The sequence below is a fragment of the Manis javanica genome, chromosome 9 (assembly GCF_040802235.1).
Source record: "Manis javanica isolate MJ-LG chromosome 9, MJ_LKY, whole genome shotgun sequence".
Lineage (NCBI taxonomy): Eukaryota > Metazoa > Chordata > Mammalia > Pholidota > Manidae > Manis > Manis javanica.
This window is the reverse complement of record NC_133164.1, coordinates 8,517,483-8,541,313: the sequence shown is the minus strand read 5'-3', so window position 1 is coordinate 8,541,313 and position 23,831 is coordinate 8,517,483. Positions and strand designations below refer to the sequence as shown.

The following is a 23,831-nucleotide window of genomic DNA, read 5'->3' as shown; positions in this document are numbered from 1 at the left end:
GGCCTTAGTGCGCCTCCATTTCAATAGATGATTACAAGGGTAAGCGAGGGCTTAACTGGACCAGAGAGGTTGGGTGGGGCCTCTTCTTCTGCAGCTGGGGTGTGAGATACATGGGAGAGCAGAAGTGGGTGACGGCTTATAAGAAATAAACAGGTTTCTCCCACTTTTATTTCTCCCTCTTGCTGATTTCAGTTTCAAAGGTATTTTGCCCTGGCATTTCCCCAGCAGAGTTCTAAATGGGTTTCTATAGCCAGGTCACTTGCTATCTATAATTTCAACTTAGGATCCCCTTGGTCTGAACAGAAGAGAAGGACATGCCTAAGGCAAGGTCATCACAGAACTGACCTGGTGACAGACGGAAGAACTGTGGCTGGAAGAGAGGGTGGGGACATTTGGCCAGTGGGCGCCATGGTTGGAGACATTCATGGAGCCTCTGCAAGGGGATGGACTGCCCAGATCTTCACTGCATCTCCCAAACTTCACAGTAGCCGGTGCTCATAAAGTGTTGGTAGTCAATCAGTGTTAAATGAATGCGCCTCATCCTGTGACTGGCTGAAGCACAAGCAATGGCACAGCCTAGTGTTTCCGGCCGCCCTCTTCCGGACAGTCAGTCATAGTTAAATCCCCTGCTGGCCACGTTCCCTGGTACCTTGTAAACATTCTGTTCCAATGCAGTGAAGGACCGGCCAGGGGCTCAAGTGAGTCATCTGTGGACTCCCACGCAACAGGCTCACCCCACCCCCTCGGCTTTCTGTATATCACTACACACACTAAGTCCCCATGTTTCTATTACTATTTTCACACCAGATTAAACTCAAAACTGGCATATTTCCATGTATTTTAAATTCTAGCTTATTTTATCTGAAAGATTTGCTGCCTGGAGTAGAAAAGCAGCATCCAATGAGGAAGGTGGGAGCAAAGCCTTACTTGGTAAGGTGCTGAGTGGTGCTGACTGTGGGTGGGGGCAAGAGGTTGCTCCTTTGTTCTGGCGCACAAAACACCCACAGGCTGACAGTCACATCAGAGGCCAAGATGAGTATACTTTTCATTATTCATGCATGAAAAGCACTCATTGTTTGTGGATCACGACACTTTGGATGCTTTTTCTTCTGCTTTTATTGGTAGCTGCCTCATACCAATCTCTTAATCGCTCTTGACTCTATTTTATTCTACTCAAAATGAATAAGAGAGTGACAGGTTTCTCTAATTGGCTCCATTGGCATTCAGTTCCGGGGGACCACATTTGGGCCTCCTATTTTGAGGATGGGAGAGCTGAGAGGGTCACAGGGGCTACGATTTCATAGATTTGTCAACAGTGACAGTACATGGGGGATCTAGACCCTGAACTCAGAGCCTTTCTTTTCTATCTTCAGTAAAACCAGAAAACATGTCTGCAATTCATTTTGCTCACAGCATATTTTGGGGAGTAATTCCTCCTATACACCATGTGTTGTACTCTTTGCATGTGGCCCTCTTGGCAAAAACTTTTTTGATATTTGATTGCAATTTGCCTTGCCTAGAGGAACTTGAGTGACATTTAAGGACCTCAGATTAATCAAATATGCAGACACAGGAATCCTAAATGTGAAAATCACAAAACATTGATTTTATAGTTTTCTGTGGTTCTTGCTCTCTCTAGTTATCTAATGGGGCATGGAGAAATTCTCTATGCAAAATTAAGTTTTAGTTCAGTTAAGTGTTTTTAAAACTACATAGCACTTTCAGGCTGGGATGAGAGATGTTTTGTCAAGAGGATCTAACACAAAAGTTTTTTTTCCCATCATAAAGTGGCTTCTCTTATGGAATCAGGTCAGTGATAATACAGTATAGCAAATAAGCACTTGGAACTTTATAGTGCAAGCAAATGCATAATCATGTATATTCTATATAGCTGGACAAGGGCCACATTCCCTGTGTTTGCATTTTCCACAGAGATAGGATTCCCAAATGGGAGTTAAATGCTGAGGAGTATAAAGGATGGGGAAGCGATATCAACTCTTCTAGCAATGTCACTTTAAGCTTCCACGAAAATCCCTGATGAATGAGACTTGATAGAATAACAGGTGTATACAAGATAATTTGCTCCAAATAAAAACAAGTGTGCTTTCAATGGTGCTGTTTCTTCTTTTGTGAGCACAGCATAGAGATTTCCCCATCTTATCTCCCCTGTACTCCCAGTGCCTAAGGAAGTTACTGGCACAACAGCAGCTCTTCATGTGGCCCCACGACTACAGACCTGATGGAATCTCTTTCAAAGCTACCAACTGGAAACATTAAAGCAAATTCTAAGGTCTCACTGTTGAATTATGTGAGGACTGACAACAGATTTCATGGCTATTTTTGCCTGAGGCTGCAATATTTTGGCCTAAGAAGGCAGAACTTGGAAGCCACAGTGTAATTGCGTCCTCTACAGGATTGATTCCCTTCAAAATTTTCTCTAGTTTCAGAATGTTCAGAGTGAATGTGCCCTGAGAGGTTATGAATCCAGCTTTTTCTTTCCACATTACCAGAAAAAAAAAGACAGAGATTCTTCTTTTACCTTTATTACTTATTATAATTTTCATGATGAAATCTTTCTTTCAAAAAAATTGATTTTTGGTGAGGGATGAGGTCGGTAAGTGAAGCCAAAGAGTAATGGCATAAAGATTCCTTTGCTGGGGGAGAAGTTCAGCTGTATTGAGAAAAAGTGGATTTGATGGATAAGCGCTGGCAAACACAATGATCAACAGGAGATCTGACATGCACGCTGGTGATCTGCGAGGTGGTTGGACAAATAACCCTTTACGACTGTAGTTCATCTCCCTTTAACTGGACAAAACATCTCCATCTTTCTCTTATGTACTATCTCTAGCTGACAGAACAATCACACAATGCACTTCCTTTTATTTCTGTTTTTAAAGTTCTTGAGAAAGCATCTAACCAGCTGGTTTGGTACATAATGAGAACTGAATAATACACATGCATGTCTAAAAAAAGTTATCCCCTTCCTCCAGAGGTCGTAGGCATGGAAACCTTCTAATACCTTTAAATAAAATGTAGCCATTCTTTCAAAGGAAAGCTTTAGCCTCATTTGCATAGATAAATACTTTCTGCAATAATTCATGTTGGCTTGGAGATATTCTCCTTCGTCATACTGTTTTACTTTCCCTTTTATACTTGGCAAAGCAGCTCTAATTTGGTTGTTATTCCGTTCATTTGCCAGTTACAATGGCATTTGCTTCCTTAGATATTCCTTTAAAGTTTGAATTTCAAATTTTACTTATCAGTATAAAAAAATCATTCATTACAGTCATGGAATGCAGTACTGTTGATACCCCTAAAGTGTAGTTAATAAATCCTTTGTATCTTATTAGTGCATTTTGATCTGTTGTGGCATCTACTTCTTAGTCAAGAGAGAATATGTTTATTCTGGTACACACACACTCAGGAGCCATATTTGGTTTCTCATCTTCACAAGAACTTTGAGAGTTATGTATTAGTTTCTTCATTTTGCCCAACAGCAATGTTGAAGCTCAGAAAGGTTAAGGTGCCACGAGCCGGAACTCCTCAGACTGTCTGACTCTAAAGCTTACTTTGCCACATGCCTCTCGTATTAGATCACCGTGAAATATTCCAAGCATTTAAAGTGTATTAATATAAACTAGCTTTAATGACTGAGGAGTCTATGTAAAATACTGCAACACTGCAGAATAATATTTTTAAATATCGAATACCCTTAAACAATATACCTCAGCTATCCGAAAAAAAGCCACCACACTGAATACCTCCAGGGGGCAGCATTCCCATCATACGCCATAGGAATGATCCCTCTAGGAGTAACGCTCTCCAGGCCCTACACAGCCATCATGTCAGCTCCGATGATTAAGTCTTTCTAATGGTTAAAAAACACTCCCTTAAGCAGTGGGGGAAGAAAAGGTGGGGACGGTGGGAGGGGGGTGGGCAGCAAATAGTATTGCAAAAATAATTTACTTTTTATAATTGTCAAGTCAAATCAAAATGTACCATACAGATACTCAATAAATCCCTGTTGAAGGATGTAGGTTCAGTCCCAGACCAGAAATGAGATTCCTCTTTGAGTGATGATGTATAAATAGGCCAAATAAAAAGGCAGGAAAATGTAAAAGGAGTGTCAGGGAAACAAGCCTAAATACAGAAGAATAGAGAGCAAGAAAGGCACAAGAGGGTAATGACAGGTGTAAAGGATGAGAGACAGAAGGGACAGAGAGGACAGAGGGGCGAGGTCGTTGACATGACCCTGGGTTCCTGCCTGCCTCTCCTGGGTGGGCTCACAGGACTACTGAAGCCTTCCCTCATCTGCTTGAAACCCTCAATCACAGACTTAAACCCAATGTCCAGAAAAATAACAGTTAATACCCCCCCTCTGTTGCTCCAGCCCTATGCCCATCCCCGCTTCAAGTTACTCTTTCCCGCCTTGCTAACCACTCCCTCCATCAATTGCTACACACACGGGCTGCTTCAGCCACCTGGGTCCAGCCTGCTTTTCACACCTGCTCTCCCTGAGCTGTGAAAGCTTGCTTTCCATTTTCCCTCCATCTCCAGAGCTTTAACTCCTTCACCTGGTGAAACCCACTGATGCCTCGACCCCCACCATGGATATCACCTCCTCCAAAGAGTGTTGTCCATTCACCTCCTTCAGAAGTCACGCTCTGCTCCTCTCTGTTCTCATTACATAAAACCCCCATCCAACCACCCTTAACTTCCTGCCGTAATTAGTTAACCACAACCCAGGTCCCTTTATTACATGCTTAGGCATCTCAAAGACAGAGTTGTGTCTTACGTATGGTGTTAGCACACACAGGATAGAGCATAGACCAGACATGGTAGCTATATTGTAAAGATTTGCACTGGCAGTGTCTAAATGCGTCATATGCCAGGCTTCATGCAAAGTCTTTCACATGGAAACATAGACCTTCTTGACCTCTTATGGGAAAGATGCTAAACTTATAGGGAGGTAACTTACTACAATCAAAACATTGCCTGTTAGAACCAGAATCCTAGTTCAGGCCTACTGAAAGCCCATGACCCCTACATTCTTTATCCTGTTTTTCTGATGGGGGAACAAAAGCCAGTTAGATGAGTAGAAACTGCTAATATTAGCCTAAAATATATACATGTCAGTAGCCTCTCAAGGCTACATCAGGCCCTAAATCCTACCATGTACATAGGCCTGGTTGAGCCTGATTCTGTGGTGAAGCATACAGAAACTGTACTGAAGTCTGGAGTAATGTTTGGTGTTTAGAATGATGAACCTGGGTTATTATAAAAATATTTCACCCAGTAAACATGTTCTGCTTTAGAAGGCAGAGAATTGGATAATGCGTCAATAATTTTCTTAATTTATTAATTTGCTAACCTGATTGTACAGTAGTCAAACAATGGAAGCCAATTGTCCACTCCAAAAATAGCATAATCCAGTCATTCCCAAACTTTCTCAGCTCAAAGCAAGCATAGATGTCCTAGTGATCACTATACTCTAGACCAAAAGGACCACCTAACGGTTACATTTATTCAGTAATTAGGCCAAAACACCTTAAAAAGCTTTGCTATCCTAACAATTTAGTAGCCAATTGAAAAAAAATAATAATGCAATCATATTTTAATCACATTCTTGGATAGCCACAATGCCTAAAGGGATGTGTGTTTCCATGGAGCTCTGCCTGGCTTCTTAAACCTTGGCATCAAATTGGACACTGGGTCACCCTCATTTCCTGTTCCCCATTGATTTTTTATGCAGTACTTGCTTTTTATTAAGCAACTCTCAACTAACCAGTTTTTAAAGACAGAACTTCATCAAAATGAAGATAAGAGATCTACTATGGAAGTTCTAAACTGCCCTGAGTTAGCAGTTTACAGTACTCAGTAGATGTCACGTATTGCTGAGGTCATCAAAATGTTCAGTCACGGCATCAGCATGCATTTACTGTGTTACCCTGGGGTGCCTCAGTGGATAGTTTGGGAACCTTGGTTATAATCATTTCATTTCACAGAAGTTATTTTATATAAATAACTTTACAGTCTTTTCCATTCCCAATTAAGGTTTATATTTAATCTATTTATGAAAACAGGTACAGAAGTCATAAATATACTTACTAAATGAATATTCAGAAAGTGAGCATATTCATGTATCCTCTACCCAGATGAAGAAATAGAATATTAACTACATCTGATGAGAATCCTTCATGACCCGTATCCAGTCACTGCTCCCCTCCTCCCTAAAGGTAATCACCATTCAACTTCTAAGACCATAAATGAGATTTGCCTGTGTTGAACACAAAGTACTTTTTTTGAAACATAGACATTTTTGAGTGTCAGTGAACAACATGGTTGCTTCTTAGTCATTTTTCCCACCTCTTCCACATAGTAAGGCAACTATGAATATCGATCTAATTATTCTAAAAGACTCAGGAATGGACTTCTTACCTGAACCAAAACTAATCACCCCATGACACTACCTGGTCAAGGTGAAGTGGCCTAAGACAACCCAATCAGAAAAAGGTCCCAGAATTTTCTCCTTTCTTCTCCTTTTTTTCCTTCCTTACTTTCTTTTCTCTTTCCTTTTCTTTCTTTCTTTCTTTTTTTAATGCAACACTTTCTCTGTTTTAGCTGGACAAGAAAGTAGGTGACCCCAGGACCTTTTGACAGCAATATTGGAACTGAGCTAGCCTTGGAAAAAGCATCAACAACACAGAAGGCATATGGGATAAAAGAAAAACAAACACACAAAAATGAAACAACTTCTCTGATATCATCTTAGGGTCACTGAGTCACAACTGGACTTACATTTATGTGAACTAATAAATTCCCATTATGTGTAAGTCCTTTTGAATTTGAGTTTTCCACAACTTACATACTTAACATCATAAGATCAGCTAAAATTCAGCTTGCTAGAAATTTCAGTAATGGAACAACCCAGTTCCCAATGTGGAAAAACTAGAATAAAATTTTCCCAAAAGGAAAGACAATGCTAATGAACTAAAATTTCCATTTTAAAGAAAAATCAGCTATGTCAGCTTTTGCTATAATTATTTTATCATTCTAGGACTCAGTGATTAACCCTCCACTCATCCCTCCTGCAAAAGAGAGAGAGTTAAACAGGTTAACAAAAATTGGTGTGTTTTTTGCTGAGCTTAAGTTATTCTGTTTAGGGCAACCTTCAAGCTGCAAAAGACAAATCTCTTCTCTTAGCAGAGTTTGCATTTTCGAAGCACAAACTCTTTGCTGTCTTTATCTTGCTAGTGAAGTTTTCCCCTTACCTATAATCTGGGTAGAACAGGGATATTTGATGCGGCATTTTCTTGACATTTCTATCCTACTATAATCACACTCTCTAATTGTGTCTGACTCATCTGTGTAGTAGAACTGACATCCCACCCTAGTTTCTGATTTTAATCATAATTCCATGGAGCCAGCAGTGTCACTAAAGAGCACTCAGAAAACACTGTCATCAAATACATTTTCCCAATATTTTAAAAGGCCAAAGCAAACTATATTTTTCTAAAAAAAAAAAAAATTGAGGTCATATGCATATGTGGCCAAAAAAAATAAAAGGATGGCTTTGACATTAAATGCCGAATGGACTTTCTAAGCACTAAAATAGGATAAATGCCAAACCAGACCAGGATGCATCTCTTAGATTATTGGGCTGATATCACCTGAATTCATTAGGCCTTTTGAAAAACAGTGATAATTCTAATAAATGCCAGCTCTACTTTCAGTGTATCACTGTCGAATAAACTACCTCTGTGAGGCCACCGAGGGGTACACAACCAGAGCTCTGGGAGGAGCCCTCCCCTGAGGAGGGTGGTCCATTCCCGAAAGCCAGCTCTTGCTCAGTACCACCCCTGCCGCACAGTGACGTGGGGACTTCCCTGGAGGACGCGCCATGTGGGATGGAGTGCCAAGTGGCGGGGGAGAGCGGAGAGCGGAAGGACAGACAGCACCAGGAGCCAGAGCGGTGACCGTGGCAGGTCCCCACAGAAGAAAACATGACACCTTACACTCTGTTTTCCTGAGCAGGGAAGAAGAGAAGGCACACCGGCAGGAAGGGCTTGGGGTGGGGAGGACCGCGGCCACTGCAGCTGGACCTCCTGACCCAAATGCCATCTGGGACGGTCGCTAGCGGTGTTGCCTTCTACACGCCTCTCAGCTCTTCGGTGGTGCGGTTTTCTCTTATGCAAAAACAGGGCAAATAACAGGACCTATTTCTCTGGGGTAGCTGTAAGAATTCAATACATTAATACCTGTCAAGTGTTTACAACACTATTACATACTGTACATGTGTTGTGCAAAGAAATACACTAGAAAGAAGGAGTATCATGTGCTGTGGCTTTTTTTTTTTTTTACTGCACTTTAACCTCTTAATTGCTCCTGCAAAAGCAAAGCAAAGAAAATATGTTGCGTTTACTTAGTGAAACAGATATTTCACTTCCTCTGCCTCATTAAATTGCTCTAAACAAACGACCAAATAGGCAATATTACACCCATTTTACAGAAGAGACGAAGGAGGAACAGGAAGTGCATTTCACTCTCTCCCAAGGCCACTACGATTTGCATCCAAATCCCCGTGACTCCAAAATCTGGTGTTATTTTGTTTGTTTGTCCATTGCAAATTATATCTATGAAATCGGCAAAGGATGGTGAAGGCCTGAAATTGAAAAAGGAGGAGGATAAACAAAAGGAAGAATAGACAAATATACTAAAAGGGCTCAAGGCAGAAGAGGACGCTTTCTCATGTCCGCTGTCACGGACTTGGTGCACGTATTTACTCAGAGCAGGTTAATGAAGAAACGGAGATGCCAAAAAGAAAAGGAGGCGAGAACAATGCGGAAATTCACTCTGATGGCAATGCAGAGCCATGTACCACAAACAGAGGGCAAAGTGGAATGAGAAAAAGCATCAAAGGCGCAGAGACTTCCAGAATCCCACTGAACTGCCCGTCAACATTCAATTGTTGGCTGCAGAGAAAGCAGCTGCCCACCCATCAGTAGTAAGTCATTCAAAGCCATTTTAAAGGACTTGATACTACCTAGAAGTGCCAAGACTCATGGTGTTATTGCTACTATTTATAAAGAATGAAAAGATTAATTATCTAGGAGTGATGCCAGCTCCCTACTTCTGGCTTCCTGTAGGGGAAAAAAAAAACACCCTGGTTTTTTTTTTTTGTAAACAGATAAATGTGTGGAAAAGTCTGATGTGATTAAGTAAAATTGCAAAAAGGCAAGGTAGTAATTTCTAATAGTTTGTTAGCTAAACAGTAAGTATAGGTAGGATAAAAGCTAGTATATTTATTCTGACTGACATGGATTTAAGGGTTAGCTTTGTAATATTATTCATCAGAACAAAAATGACAAAAACCAGAGCTAGAAGATATTGTAAGGTTTTCTATTATGGGAGTGTTTTTGGAAGTCTCTGCATATATGAGAATGTAAAAGAAATCTACTGAAAGTGAAAAATGATAAAATCGAAACCAGAGCATCATAATGGTTTTGATGAACTTGTTACAGGAAAGCAGTTGATAGGGGAATAATTTCCATGTGTGGATATATAATTGATTTGTCAAAAGGTCTAGGGCCTCAGAAGAAATGGCTGTCTTCTCCAGAAGTTCTCTTATGGACTCCAAAACACTCAAATGCATTTGCTGCAATGGATCAAGTCACAATCTATAGAAGACCTTTCTCCCCTATCAAGTGCCAACACGCCATGAGGGAGCATTAACACACTCATGCATAAGCCGTGATGTCACATCTCAGTGTCGCAGCACAGGCCAGGACACAGGAGGAATGGGGTAAAGACAAAGACGCTTTTGGAACACGCAAGGTGAGGTCTACCCAACACCCCAGCAAAGCAAGGGGTTAGGCTTGAAAACGGAAGGATTAGGCTTGAAAATGATAACAGGCTAGAAACCACAGGAAAGAAAGTTGCAATAATGAAAAAAATTAGCTCACAATTAAACCAGGGTGGGAAGAGGCAATATAAACCTTTGATTCTCAAGTTTAGTTCAAGTAAGGCCTTCAGGGGTCCCTTGAGGATTAAGAAGTGTCCTCAAAAAAAAACATACTTCCCAGACTCTTGGTGAAATGGTCCAAGAAGGACAGAGATGGAACATACTAGCTTTTCCTTCAGCCACAGTAGATAGGGGGATGCTAGTGAAGGCATTAGGCCATCTTTGAAGGAGCCTACCTTGACTTCCACAGCCGTAGCTACCATGACCGTTTCTACCTATCTGGGGACTCTCAGAGAAGAGAAAATGGTTGGAAGGGAGATAGGGTGGCCTCAGAAATGAACAAGCCTCCTCAGTGTCCAGTGCAGCCACTGGATGAAAGATGGGTGACAGCCACTGAATTCCCCTAATTTTACCAGTTGCTAGGGTGAGCATAAAACTTGGCATTCAGAGACATCCCTTCTGAGATGAGCTGCTAGGATACTTACAGTGGGACAAAAGGTTTACAAACAAACAGACTAACCCTTCTAATTCCAATGTTTATTTGATACATTTCCTCCATCACGGTTACAGAACACATCAAATACATATTTCTAATTAATACATAGGTTTCAAATTGTGTCCTTCAATTTCATACAACAGATTGCTACCTAAAAGTATTTGTTTCCAAAATTAAATTGTTCCTTAAAATATTCAGATATGGCATGATGAACCCTTTAAAAAAATGTGCTGCTTTGAAAGATAGAAGTATAAAAGAAAATTTCCAACAAGAATTTGAATATTGCAATACACTGGAATTGGGGGGTACACACATTGCCACCCTGCAAAGTGATGAATTAGAGGTCAATACCTTTAATATGGTTGTGTAATTTATGGAATATTCTCTAAAAAGTAGATCACAACAATTCATGCACTTTCTGAAAAAGCAAATTTGCATTTTAATTATGTCTGGGAGCTCAACATGCTGGGTATCTGAGAAAACTAAGGAATATGTTATAGAGACAAAAAGCCCCATTACTCATGTCACTTCAGATATACTATGAATATAGGTGGCTTTCTCTGTCCAGGGGAACAGAAAGAAAACTTGGGTGACATAAAATCTTACTTATTGTCTGATCTAAATAACTTATCTTTGAAAATCTGCAGAAGGCTCTCAAGTTGTTTTAGCTAAGTCAGTCTTCCAGTAAGCAGATGGAAAAACTGGGAAGAATGTTTTTCTGTATAAAACCGTATTACTTAAGAGACATGATATGACTGAATGGTTCAGATGTAATAACGCTCTGTAGAAGTTCTCCTTTACATGAGCTTTCTACCTAAAGGTTATGGATACGATCAACCTAGATGCCCACACAAAAGCATATTAATTGATTACAGCCAACAGTTGATATGAGTGGTTGTATAGTATCTCTCTGGGACTATAACTAAATGAACTGATAAAGAGCCTTTCAGAACTAACTTGTTGGGGTCTAAATAAACCTTCATGCAGCTACTTATCACCCAGAATAATTTGTACCCCCGAAGTCCTGGAAGCCAGCCACATAGTTCAGTATTCCCAACAGATGGATTAACCTGTAGCACCAGGGTTCTGTAGATTAATTCCTTTTCTGTAATTCCTACCTCTATATTTTTATACCAGAATTATGAAATGTTCCACTAAATATTAAGCTATTTTGGGGATGTATTATTACACTCTTTTACTGTTAAAATTTTTCCAGTACTGTATCATTGTAATTCAAGCATTTGGCCTGTTCTCAAACACTAATTGGAAGCTAATATGAAACGTGAAAAGTAAATATGGTCTTTATTAGAAACAGGACAATATAATCAGTAGTGAATTCAAACCGAAACATAATAAGAAAACAGTCTCATGTCTCTGGTCAATAGCCCTGGATCCACACAATGAGGTAGAACCGACCGGCTCAGGAATCTGCATTCTCAGTAGGCAATTTATAGTTTTGATTCCTCCTTGGTTGGAATGCATTGTCTCTGTGACTCAAGGAGCTACCCTCACATTTTCCCCAGGTGGTCCTGAGACAGCGTTAACAGGAAAACTATTTCAAGAGACTCCAACCCAGAGGAGAGCTAAGCCATTTCTGGGCAGACATCAATTATCTGAAACATAAGATCAGGACTTAGGCTTCGACAAGCTTTGGACTCTGCCATTGTCCATGTGGCTTACACCGATGTGGAACCACCTCACGAGCGGGGTTCTCCTTAAGCGGAGATGTGACAGCAGGTGGCCGTGCAGGGGACTGCATTTCCCAATAATCCTGGTTCTTGGTTTCCTCACTGTTGTTGCCTGTCAACACTTGGGGGTCAGAGACCTCTGAATTTTGAATTTACTTGTTACTGCCACTGCTTACTCCTGTGAACTCACATAAATTACTTAACTTCTTTTTCAGCCTGTTTATCCATCCAGATAATAGAGATAATATTCTTCCTCATGGCATTACTATGGGAATTAAACAAGAAGGCATGGAAGGTAACAGGCCCTCAAAAACATAACTATCTTGTATACTGATTTCACAAAAGGCCTGGTAAATAAATCCCAACCAAGATTGGCATTGTGACGCTTTTCAATTTTGTGTCTTTCCAATAAGTATTTCACACATCAATATGGAGAAAGAAATTGCATCTAAAAGCCATTTTAGTAGTCATAAGTTTTCTAAGAACTTAACTGAATTCAATCTATTACGTGTCACCATAAACATTAAAAAATATAGATAAGTCACATTTAAAGTTCTTTTTTTCATCTGTTGAGTACCTGCTTTTCAGTCTCTCCAATCAGATAGGGTATCCCATAGAATTCATAATCAATGAAAGTCATTCACATAAAAATAAATATAGTGGATTTTACTAAAACTCATTACCAACTGTAATTTTTAAGAATACTTGGAAAAGGCTTCATTCAGTTCCATACTATTTCATTTAATTTAACTAAAGCTAATTAACACTATATTTTAAGGCCATCAGAATCACTAACTCAATGTATAACTTTCATAGGTGGGGGGCTATTTTAGGAGACAGGCAGGATCTTAGTCCTCAAAGAAACATGTATGAATTGAAAAACAAATCATGACCAAGTAAATTGCATTGAAGACATGTGCTCACAAAAAATTTAAGAAAAGTGGTATTTTGGGGAAACAGGTCTGAGTTGTGAAAATATTACAATTATACTTACGCAGATAGCATCACAGAATCTGGATATTTACAATAAGAAAAGTGCAATCTATTCTTAAAAATATAAATTTTCATAAAACTTGGTTGGGCTATTAATTCAACTCTGATTTTGTAGATTGGGAAAGACAAGCACCTAAAATGTGAAAAAACAACTGCAACAATCGGCCGCTTTAGTAGTAATGATTGTTTAAGAATTGATTGTGAATTCAAGATTTTCAGCAACAAAATTATCTTAGACGTTTGCTTAGAAAACAGTTTTTCTCATTCTTATATAAGCAGACCATCAGGTCACCCTTATTATTCTTTAAAAAGGACTTAACCCTGAGTGGATGCTTAAGCTATGGAGGCAGTTCTCAATCTACTAGAAATTTTTTAGCTAGCTTAAGTAAACTGATTTAATTCCCATGTGTACATGTGATTTCCAATTAGAAAAAGGAGAGTTGTATTTATGTGTGTGTTGTATTATTTACGTAGCACTCACTCTCATGTTAAATAACTCCTAGAAATCAAAAAGAATTAGCAAGCAAAAAAATATCCCATGGACCATGTGTTAAGATGACTGCATTTCTAAAATGCAGAAAAATCCCATTATTTCAGTATCTTGCTGTGTTTCACTGAGTCATCAGCATTAATCATAGATGACATATTCCTAATGCATTAGTGCTGTCCTTCATGGTGTGAGAACACCTCCCAGGGAAATAGCTTTTACTTTGTTGAAAAAAAAAAAATCCATGGTTCAGATGAAAAATCCTGAAAATACGTGTTTTTCATCTTTATCTCTGGCTCTTTTTGGAGCTCCAAATGACATCCTGTAAAATGCTGTGCATAGATTTTTGAACAGTTATTACTATTCAGTTCACAATGAAAATTACTCAAAATGTAAGCTGAATAAGCACAGGAACTTTGATGCAGCTTAAATATTTAAAAGTAGAATAAAATGGTATGCCAGCTTCCCATTTTCTCCAAAATTTGGTCCAAATAGCTACTTATTAGGCTCTGCCATTTTCACCATTCCCACCAAGTCTGCAAGGATTCAAAAGATATCCATCTTCTGCCTAACCCTGGGGCCACCTCCTTGATTCTTAATGACTGATCTACCCACACAGAAGACAGACGAAGCAGAGAAAAATCCAATTTCAAGGTTAAGAAATTAATTTTGCACCCCTGCCTGGACTCCAGACTGGCAGGAAATTCTGTCAGCAATACCTTCATAACATACTAGGACTTAATCACTTCCCACCACTGCAGTGGCTGCTGCCTTAGTCCAAGCCATTGTCACCTCTGGCTTCGATTATTGTAAAAGACCCCTAACCACTGGCCCTAATTCCATTCTTGTCTCTTACAGGCTACAGGCTGATCTCCAAACACTATCTTCTTTCTTTAGCAGCATAATTCAGATCACATCATTCCTCTCCTAAAAATCCTCCAATAATTTCCCATCCCAGGGTAGAAAATCCACATCCGCCCTGACTACCACTGTGACATCATCTAACAGTCTTCCGGCCCCAGCTCTGCCCCCTGCCCCAGTCCAAGGAGACTCCCTCCCTTTCCTAGGTCTCCCCTCCACAGTTGCCCTACCAGAGATGCTACTGTGGACCACCAAATATTTTCAAAGGCTTTTGTCTTATCATTCTCTTTCCCCTTCCTTGCTTTAGTTCTTTTTTCATCGATGCTTTTAGCTCTTAATTTTACAGATTTGTCTTTTTGTTAATTATTTTCATTTTCCTTCTATAAAAATATTAGCTTGAGAGCATAATTTCATCTGCTTTTTTTCCCCAACGTTATCCTCAGTACCTAGAACAGTGCATTCCGTGTGGATGCTCATTAAGTATTGGCTTAATTAACCAATAGGAACATAATATTTAATGTATTTTTATAAAGAAATATCTAGGAAGTCTTTTAATCTGTTTTATTAGTATTTTTCGAGGCAAAGACACAGTAGACATTATCTAAGTTACCAACCAAGTGGGCATCTCTCCCATTAGAGCATCAGCTCCATAAGGGTGGGGATTAATTTTATCCTGTTTGCCAGTATGTCACCAGTGCCTACAAATGACCCTGAAATGTCTGTTAGATGTTGCGTGAATAGCTATGATTTACTTTCCCGCTCTAGAACCATAAATGAAATACACACCAAACAATATATCTTGCATAAGAAGCCATTAGTAAATCTCTTAAAGACACTTCAGTTAAGACGGGAAAATACAACAATTCAGGTTTGGGAAGGTAAGAAGCAGCCTGGGTCATTAGCAAAGACAGATGATTATAAAGAGCTGGGGACAAATGGAGATCAAATCAATACAACTCAGCCCTGGTGTTGAGTAAAATAACTGAGAGGACAACGGTAATTTCAGAGATGACAACCACAGCCAGGAAAACATACGTAGAAGTTGGCGATCTACAGCATAACCTAGAAGCCGGTCAGTCAGAAAGAAGAAAGATGGAGTACTTCACTAATATCACAGATACTGCTCAACTGACATTTCCCAGAAAGTTCAACCCAACCCAAACAAACGGTTTTTATCTGCAGAGAGATAACTTGTACCTGAGGACTTAACCCCGAGATAAAACTTCATTCTTTTAAAGGATCTGAGTGTATCACATTGAATCTGACTCCCCAAAGTCAGGCAAAGTCTGAATTGCACTGATTGCTTTAGAAACGATTCTTAGATAACTCTTAACAATCTTCCTTGGTCTTTTGATCTCTCTGACACTTCAGTGATTTAAAAAGAATCTTTTGATAATCACTTAAATCACTTCAAACTTGCCTTTTCAAAAGAGTTGTATATACAGGAAGGAGTTAATAGGCTTTAAAATAGTCAAGCAACTTACAGTCCCTTCTGGAATACATTATTTGTAAAGTTCACTATATTCAATGTACAAAAAGTTGTTAATTTTAATTTATAATTTTTTTAAGCTCCAATTTACAATAAAATTGTCAAGTGGGTTTTTAAGTCTTCCATCTTCACCTCCTACCTACTAAATGATTATCTATGAATTTTGATTTTTGGCATGATTATAGGGAATTCTATATAGATTGTAAAGAAGGACATTGTACATTTGGTTTCCTAGATCATAACATGTTTTCTCCCACTTCATATATACTGGACTAGTCTTGGTCAATTTCACAGTGACTATTTTTCTAAATCCATTAGATAGGGATAATTAACTGATTGATGAACTTCTGTAGCTATTCCTTTAATAAATAAAGCTTAGGTAGACCATGCCACGTACCCATGTATATGTATTTTTATGTATGTAAATATATAATTATTGGTTTGAAGTTTACTAATACATCAATTTGGTTCATTTTTTTATGGGTTCAGTGATATTTTTAATTAATGAAAATGTTTTAGTCTTAAGCTTCTTGGTAGACAGGTAAAGTAAGCCTCAGAAGTTTCCCTGTAATAACATTTATGGGCTTTAACTGGGTTTTCTATTATGGTGCCACCTGAAAGAGTTAATTAGCTATCTCACTGCACCTATTTTTTCATCCTTTTGGACATCATCCTGAAGTTATTTCACTGAAAACTTCTAGCTATAAATGCTTGCCAAGTTCTTTCTATTACTCATCCCAAACACAAGCCAGATTTATAATAAGATTAATAAATTAGACCCTAAGAGAGCTGTCTCACAGTTTCTTCCAAATACTCTTTGTGGACCTTTTATTTGAGAATAGCTTTTCAAAATCACATGAGCTGTGGTGACCTAAAATATTACGCGGTATAGCTCAGAACACAAATGAGAAGCACAACTGGAGTTTCATCTAGGTCCACATTTCACAAACAGGAGCCTCACTCAGAGAAGGGCTGGCAAATAGAGGGCTTGAGGGCTGCCTCTCCCCAATACGCAGACTCAGGAAACCTCTTTTGGCCCCCTTCACACAGACCCAGAGGCAGCCCCTACAGACTGAATGGATCAGCTCACAGGCAAGGTGACTCCTACTTGCTGTCCCTGAGCCAGCGCACTGATGCACAACTTAGTGCCTGGGCCTAGGTGCCTAACATGCTTTTCAACAGTAATTTTGGAGGGTGGGGGTAGAAAACCTTTTCATATGTTACTCTAGATTTTTGCTTATTAAGTGTACTTCAGAGGTGACAGGACGATGAGACTAAAGGCTGACTGTCTTGGAGCTACATTAGTGTAGGATTCTGAGTGCCTGTACTGGGCTGGCTCTGCACAGGGCTTTGGGGATGCTGGCTTAGAACTAGAACTGTGGGAAGGAGAGATAGACAGCATCATCAATGAATTACAAATAACATTGTAACCAGAGAAAATGGTTAAAATCAATCCCAGTTCATTAGGAGACATGTGATCTTAATTACATTATTTTTAGAGTCTCAGTTTTCCACATGTTGCATTAAGATAAAACACACTTCACAAAGTTTTTGTTATCAAGAAAGGTAACTTAAGTAAAATCAGCTGAACCTTTAGCACAGTTGAATCCAAATTTAAAGGAAAAGAAACAATACTAATACACTTACATTAACACTAATGCACCTCCTTAACCTGCAATTACAAAATGTTGTTATGAATCTTTCACAGAAAGTTAATTTATCAGAATTAATAACATACTCAGTACATTTAAAAATAACTTTATTGAGATACAATCCACATACTATAAAATTCACCTACTTGAAGTATACAGATCAATGTTATTAGTAATTCACAGAATTGTGTAACCATCACCCAAATCCAATATATTCTTGAATTTTTTTTGCAACATCATCAAAGGAAATAATCTGACAAAATCATAATGTAAAACTGATATTGTTCAATTTACACTGAGATTTTTAAACAAGTTTGAGTTCAGTTGAATTGTTTCCAGATTAAGGTGGCTATAGGGGCACAATAACCAATTGAATGTGCGACACTGTTTGGTTCCTGAGTCAAACACAGAAAATTTATGGACTTCCTGTTTCTAATCGGACATATCAAGGGCTTAGAAGTTGTCACTGCCATCCTCACAATAAGAAAAAGTTGAATAAACTTAAAATCATCAATTCTTCTTAGATCCAGAAGAGAATTGAGACCACAGGGCAGACTGTTTCCCTGAGTACTGGAGAGGTAGGTGGGGGCAGAGAATCACATCTTATCAGGGGCAGAAATCCAGGACCAGAGCCCACAGATGGGGCCAGTACTGATAGGATGCTTCACCTGTGACCCATGAACTGCTGGAGGCTCAGTGGGGACTAGCTTAAGGTTTAATACTCTGGGAAGGGGGTGGGGCACACTGCCCTGAATTTTACTTCCAGGAGTTCCACAAGGTTCTCAGAAAAAATTCCCTTGTGCCTCATGGAGGGAAAGAGGAAAAGTAACCATTTGGAATATATCCAGAGCTCTCTGTTCTCTGTAACAAAGCCTACTCTCAAGCCAAACTATTCTACTAGAGCCCAACCAATTTGGGTTTTACCAAATAATAACCCAGGTGGAGGAAGGGAAATACCAACTCCAGCCCCCTCTGCCCTTCCCACATCACCTGTGGGAGGAAGAGCAGTTGAGAAGTACTTGTAAAGGTCACAAGCTAGTGGCACAGGCTCACTAAACACAAAGTCTGAACCACTGACTCTTGTTACTCTTTACCACAATATTAATAGGGTTCCTATATAAAAAGAGGGGGTTATAACTGAAAGAATTGCAACTTATTTAAGTAGAAGTCTCTAGGGAAGCCCAGCGACATCAGGGAGACATAAACAAGGACAGTAGGAGAAAATTTAGATCCTGACACCAAAGCTATAGTATACAGTAAATACAGCCTAAATCCTAGGCAGGTACACAGAAAAACTCCCATTAAAGGGCTGTCTACTACAGTTCCTTTTACCTGATACATCATTTGTACTTTCAACAAAAATTACAAGGCATGCTACAAAGCAGCCTATAGAGACAAGGCAAGCATTAGAACATGACAGATATGCCTGAGAGTTTGGAATGATCAGACTGGGAATTTAAGATATCTGATGAAAAAAGTGGATGACACGCAAGAATAGATAGGAAATATAGACAGATGGAAACTCTAAGAGAGAATGAAAGGAAATTTTATTTAAAAAAAACTAAAGAAACTGAACTAGAAATGAAGAATGCCTTTTATGAATTGGCCAAGAAAAGAATCAGTGAAAATGAAACAAATCAATAGAAATTTCTCAAACTATAAAGAAAGAAGATTTTTAAAACTGAAACAATATCCAAGAACTATGGCATGATTACAAAAGGTGTAACACACATTTTCAGAATACTAAAAGGCAAAGAAAAAGACAAAAGAATAAAATAAATAATTAAAATAATACTGGCTAAAGATTTTACAAAATTAATGACAGACACCAAATCATAGATCCAGGAATTTCAAAGAACACCAAGCAAGATAAACACCAAAAAAAACTACAGCTGCGCATATCATATTTAAAGTACAGAAAATCAAAGACAAAGAGAAAATCTTGAAAGAAGCCAGAGGCAGGAGGGACAGCGGGAATCTTACAGGGAAACAGGGATAAGCATCACATAAGACTTCTCTTCAGAAACCATGCAAACCAGAAAAATGGAGTGAAACATTTACATGTTAAAAGAAAAAGTCTACCAACCTAGAAATTTGTATCCTATGAAATTATCCTTCGAAAGTGAAGGAGAAATAAGACACTAAAGACAAATAAAAATTGAGGGAAGTTATTGCTGGGAGACTTGCTCATAAAACATGTTAAAACAATTTCTTCAGAGAAAAGGAAAATAATATAGGTGAGCAATTCAACTCTACATAAAAAAAGGGAGAGTTGGAGAAGGAGTAAGTGAAAATTAAGTCTGATATTTTTCTATCTAATTAATGGATAAAAGTCTGTTCAAAATACTACTAGTAACAGTGTATCAGGTGATTCAGGTTATGGATTGGTGAAATGAATGAGAGCAATGGCATAAGGGACAGGAGGGAGGGACTCTTAAGTTCCTACACTGTCCATGAAGTGGTACAATGTAGTTGAAAGTGGATTTACATTCTTTGTAAATTATGTTGCAAACTCCTGGACAGCCACAAGTATAATTGACAGCCAAAGAGAGGGTAGAAAATAGAATCATATAAAATGTTCAATGAAAACTTGAGAGGGCAGAAAGTGTCAAAGGGAAGAGAAGAAAATCTGTGAAAGAAATTTTTAAGCTGGGGAAATATGAATATAGGCTGGATAGTAGAGGATAATAAGGAATTACTTCTTTACTTTCAAGTGATAGGGTATTGTGGTTACATGGGAATAAGGAACGAAATGCCATGGTGCCTGAAACTTACTCTCAAATGATTCAGTGTGTGTGTTTATTTATAAAGAAAGAGACAAAATAGGAGAAAACTCCAATAATTGTTAAGTCTAGGTGATGGTTACCTCATAATTAGTGTATATTTTCTTTACCTTTCCTGTATGTTCAATAAATGATTAAAAGTCATATAATAAACAGAAGAAGGAATCAATGGACAAATTAATGTTATTACATACCTTATATTTGTTTTGGAGTAGGCTTTGAAGCAAAGATCTTAATCAAAATCCACATTTTAACTTGTAAGGTGCCTGAAGAATCAAGTTGAGAATATCAACTTACTGTTAATGAGTTTGATGATTTCTGTTCTTTGAATTTATAACAAGATCTTTTGTGTATGATGCTATTGCTTAGTTTTACTCTAATTTCCAGAGAAACTGGTTTGGGTTATAAAAGATTGTCAAATTGTTAGCTAATAGTCATTTAAGCCCATAAATCACAAGTCATGCAATGTTTATTTTACTTCCTCAATAATATAATTGCATAATGAGGATTAATCTGAGGTTTATAGGAACTGTAGGAAATAAAATTAGTAGCATGTGAAATTAAAACTGAGCTAATAAACATGTTTTGCTAAGTGTACAATTATATTTCATGTTACTCCTCATGGAAACACTATTGCCCCCGAATCAACTGCCTAGTTATTTGAAAACTGCCTGTGTTCTGTGGTACATTCTCACCATGATTAAAAGACCTGCCACAGCACTGTTATGAACTGGGTCATGTAATTAGGCATGACACATCAATATATGACTAATAAAATCTCAAGACCATTATAAGCATCTATCTTTCTACTTTAAGTTCTTTGTGCTGGTATCATCACCACAAGATAAAAAGAAATTACAGCAACTTGAAGAAAACATGTGCTAGTGAGAGTAAAGGTCATAATGTCTGTTATCACCTCTCATGTGAAAGTGGTCATAAAGATACTGGACAGGTGGTAATTTCCTAAAAATTCATTGAAAGCTTCACCTAGTTTTCTGGTTTTCCATCATGTTTTGAAAGAAATATATTTGTGTGTGTGTGTTTTGTGTGTGCGCTACTCAGGATAAAATGGATATATGAAGACTTTTTGTAAACAGCATGATCCTAAAACAAAAAGAATATATTTTACGCATTCATGGCATACCTAATTTTTCTTGATTTTTAAAATATTTCTAGGCTATGCAGTTTCCAAATTCTTTCAAACTGTTACAGATATCCAAAAAAAATTCCAATATATTTATTGAAAAACCACATATAAATGGACCTGCATAGTTCAAACCCATGTTGTTCAAGGGTCTACTGTGCTTGTGTGCATAAAGTTGTCCTAAGAATTGGATTGATATAAAAATGACTAACACTAGTTCCTCCCTCTAAAATAGGTGACAGTCTAATGAGGGATAACAGATGGGTCAACACTCAACTGTAATACAAGACAAAGGACTAAACAGAAGTAAAATTATCTTATCACAGTAGAACTGAGAAGAGCACCCTCTTTAGTTGGAAAATCAGGGAATCCTGCTTGGAGGAGCTGGTCTTGAGCTAGGCCTTGACGTGTGAAAAGGATTTTGAATACTGATAGGAAGAGATGGCTTATATGGGTTTTGAACCAGTATAAATTGTAGAATATTCAGGACATGAGAGTGAAAAGTAATCTGAGGTAGGTTATAGAGGGTTGGGATTTGGGGGCCGAATTCATGGGACTTTGGCATTGTGTCAGGGGAGAAACTTCCTGAGGAGGGTTGTGACTAATGTCCATGTTTCCAGAATCCAACTCTAGTAGAAAAATAGATGGTGAATTGGAGAGGACAGAGACTGGAGACATGAACAGTTATGGTGTTGCTGGAACATTCCAGGTAAAAATAAAGAGAGAAAAAGAGAGTAGGTAGCCACAGAAACATCCAGGAGAAACAACCGCCCAACTCAAGTCAGACTGGAGGGAAGGTGATAAAGAGATGAAATTAATAACTCAGGTTTTCTGGCCTGGTGGAGATCTTGTCCTACAGAATGGAACACAGAGAGGAGCAGGTCTGAGAAGAGAGAACGGAGCTTTATGAATTCATGCAGCAGCCACCACCCCTCCAAATCTACTTTGCAAGTAAGTTAGGGATCAGTGGTCAATAAATAAAATAAAAGGGACGCCTGATGTTCTAGGCAATCTCCTCTGAGTTTCCTTTATTCTCCTTCCAAAAAAGGAAGCTGGTTAACAAAATGACTAATGAAGCAATTTCTTCCACTGCCCAAACACAGACCAACAGACCCCACAGTATCCAACCATAAAACCACCTAGTAAATGTGTTGTCTGATGCCAGAACATTCCTGCCTCTAAGCATGTGCTCCTGCCTTGCCCTTTGCCATGGACACCAGCAAGACCATATGGCTCACCCCTTGCGCCACTTAAATGCCTCCAGACCAGGCGCGTCTGCAGCCAGCTGAGTTAGCAGTTGTCCCCGCCCCAGACGCTCTTCACCCTGTGGATCGGCTCGCAGCACTTCACAGCACGTGCCCCCACTAGTCGTGTTGCTCTGCACTACCCAACACAGATGTATTTGATCTATGTTTATTGTCTGTCTACCCCCAGTAGGAAGAAAAAAAAACTGTTCCATGAGATGGGCCTTCACCTTGTCCATCACTGAATCCTCAGTTCTAGAATGGTACCCACTATGCAGTGGATCCTAATTAAAATTGATTGAAAGAGTGTTCCTTTTATTTTGGCCTTGAAACTATCAGACATCCTAGTTTCAGGAGTTCTCAAGGTGATTAGTTACCATACGCACAATTTTCAATCAACTCCACATATCATAAGGCAACGATGTCCTTTCTTATTTACTAAGTTTAAAATAAATTATTTTATACCTATAACACTACTGCTTTATTCACAGAGGCAGCTGACTTGGCTGCTGGTGGCATTACAACAGTGGTTCTCAGACCCGACATGCTTCGGAAGGCTTGTTGAAGCAGGCTGCTGGCCTCAGTCCTGGGGATTCTGATTCAGTGGGCCTGGGATGGGTCCGACAGGCTCCCAAACCATGTGGATGTTGCTGGCCAAGGACCACACTGGGAAGACCACTGCATTACTGGCTACAGCACAACTGCAGCAGAAGCATGAGAGAAGCACGGTCAGGGAATTGATATGGATCAGTGTTTTGGTGGTGGGAGAGTAGGTCCCAAGGGAAACAGATCACTGCTCCTCTGTTTGTAAGGGTGGCAACTTTCTAACCTACTGTTAAAACACCTAGAAGCCCTTTTTGCTTTCCTCATTGGATTAAAATGTTACAGTCCATTTCCTTCAGTTGCATTACACTGCTCAAAGAAGTAAATTCATCTTCCAAGAGCATTAAAAATGTAACAGGAAACAATGAAAGTTATCATTAGGAGAATGTGCCTTGTGACTTCCAGTGACTAGCAAGACAACATGGGG

General features: G+C 38.9%; 1 protein-coding gene across 5 annotated transcripts in view; it reads right to left on the bottom strand.

Moving 5' to 3' along the window:
* The window catches only part of FGF14 (fibroblast growth factor 14), a 562,413-nt gene that overhangs the window by 208,767 nt on the left and 329,815 nt on the right, over positions 1-23,831 (bottom strand). The window contains exon 1 of one of the 5 annotated variants that reach the window (XM_073212390.1): positions 20,608-20,630. The exons of the other annotated variants lie outside the window; for them this stretch is intronic. The gene's annotated coding sequence lies outside the window, so the exon portion shown is untranslated. Of the gene's footprint in view, positions 1-20,607; positions 20,631-23,831 lie in introns of those variants that run through there. 5 annotated transcript variants of the gene reach the window in all.